Source organism: Brassica oleracea, chromosome C6 (genome assembly GCF_000695525.1).
Source record: "Brassica oleracea var. oleracea cultivar TO1000 chromosome C6, BOL, whole genome shotgun sequence".
NCBI lineage: Eukaryota > Viridiplantae > Streptophyta > Magnoliopsida > Brassicales > Brassicaceae > Brassica > Brassica oleracea.
Window position 1 is genome coordinate 1,504,472 of NC_027753.1, and position 2,369 is coordinate 1,506,840.

Sequence of the window (2,369 nt, forward strand, 5' to 3'; positions counted from 1 at the left end):
TAATGAAAGTTACCCACTCGTTCTTTGACCAAGAATCATGTACTTGAGTAACTTTAACAAGATTATAAATTATGAAATGAAAAATTGGGATTTTGAGATGAAATAAGAGAGAAAATGAAAGGGAAATGGTTTGTGTGTATAAGAAATGAGTATATGAAGATGTATGTGCTGATTTAGTTTCATTTAGAGCTTGAAATAGATTATTTGTGGTGGTTGGTGTATTGATGACAATGTTGTAAATAAATAAGGAAGATGAAGATAAATGAGTAATAAAAAAAGAAAAAAAATTGGTATTTTTGTGAATAATTTGAAATTCTTGGGTGAAAAAAAATGAAAATATTTTTAAGAACATATTTTTCTTTTGCATTTGACTAAAATTTTTTGATCATATTTGCAAAACTCCCATACCAAAAAGGAACTCTATTTTTAGTATAAAGTATACAAACTACAACATAAATTTACAATAAGTTATATGACTCAAATATGAAAATTTTCATGGCGTAACATTGTGAAAATACTTTAGTAAAACAAAATTGTGAAAAATAGAGCATAACAGTTAATATATAGATTTTAACATTTTACATAAACCAATATAGAATGGAGTGAGATTTTTTCAATATATAACATCACGTTTATAGTTACCAAACGTTTATTAAGAAATTTTTTTTGAATAAAACAGTACATTACAAAATATAACATAATGAGGATAGTACTACGTATAATCCAAATGATAAATTACAAATTTCCCAAGAAACATAATTTTTACATTAAGAAAACATAAAATTCAGTATTCTATAACAAATAGGGCTATATACAACGTATAATACAATCTATTATATTCTAAATAGAACAATAACTTACTTTTTTATAATTACTTATTCTTTTCTTGAATTTTTCAATCCAATTTACAAAATTCAAATTATGAAATATACACAAAATTTTGTATCCTTCTTAGTCAGATTCCATGTTTAAAACAATCAAATTTTTTAAAAATATAAGGAAAATAATACCAGAAGGAAAAAAATAATCAAACAAATTAAAATAAAATAGGAGAATGAGAAGAAACCATATCATTAAAGGCAAAGTAGCATATATTGTAATTATACACAATATGACGATCAGTTTTTTTGGGTTATGGAGTGAATTATACTGTTTTTGTTATAAATCAGATCTCCATAACCGGTTCATACCTAGAGAGAAAGAGAGACGGCCGCACCCTAGAGAGAGAGCCGGTGGTTGGAGAGAGAGAAACTCTAGTTTCCCTTTTCCTTATTAGTTTATAATTTGAACTATTTCCATATTTTGTATTTCCTTTCTCTAGTCTTTCCATTATTCTATTACGGTGTAATTCCCTATATATAAAGGGCTCCTTATGTTTTTGAATAAGTTATAAACATACAGATTTCATTCTCTTGTTTTACAACACGTTATCAGCACGATTACCCTCTAAACCTTAAACTAAAGTCCGAACCCTAAAACCCTAATCTCATCCCGGCGATAAACTCTAAACCCGACGATGAACCCTAATTTGATCGAGAACCTAAAACCCCATACTCAAGGTGTTCCCGATCTCAGCACGCGACCTCAATCCGTTCCTCAGCTCGCGACTTCAGCCTGTTCGCGAGACACGATCCCAGCCTGCTCGACGCGACCTGATACCGTTTGATAGCCAGCACGTTCACGACCCGATAGCTGCTTGCTCCCGTTCGCAACTCGTCTCAGCTTCAATACGTTCGCGACAGACAGCAACCCGTTCGCGACCCGACAGCAACGATCAGCTCGCGTTCTTCTCTATTCGGTGGTCCATTCAACCCGGCTTGAGGTTTAGGTAAAACTAAAACCTAAGAACCAAACCCTAAGGCAATAGATCCAATCCCTAATAACCTAAATGGAATCTTATTACTTGATTAAAATCGAAACCCTAATTCCCTAAAGCCTAGCGGCATCCATACCATGCAAACCCTAATCGAAATTTGATTTGATTGTTTATGTGATTGAATGTTTTGAATCTGATTATCATCACATAGAACCGATTGCTAGGATTGATTAATCTCATACTTGAATTTGGTTGATTGAATTGATGAACTAATTGAATGTTATCTTGCGATAGAAATCGCCTAAGTTGATTAGTTCTCATCTTGTTTAAAACTTGAAACCGACCGGCTTGTTCATATATTGAGGTTTCATGATCACTTAGAATCGTTCTTGCTAAAGATGAATAACCGATTGCATTAAGATCATATAGAAACCGATTGCTAAGATTGTTCATACTCGTGGCCATGCGGCTTGTCTTGCATTATGCATGTCCGGATTGTTTGGCCGTGCGGCTTGTTAGCATATCATGCATGCATAATCGTATGAACTAAATG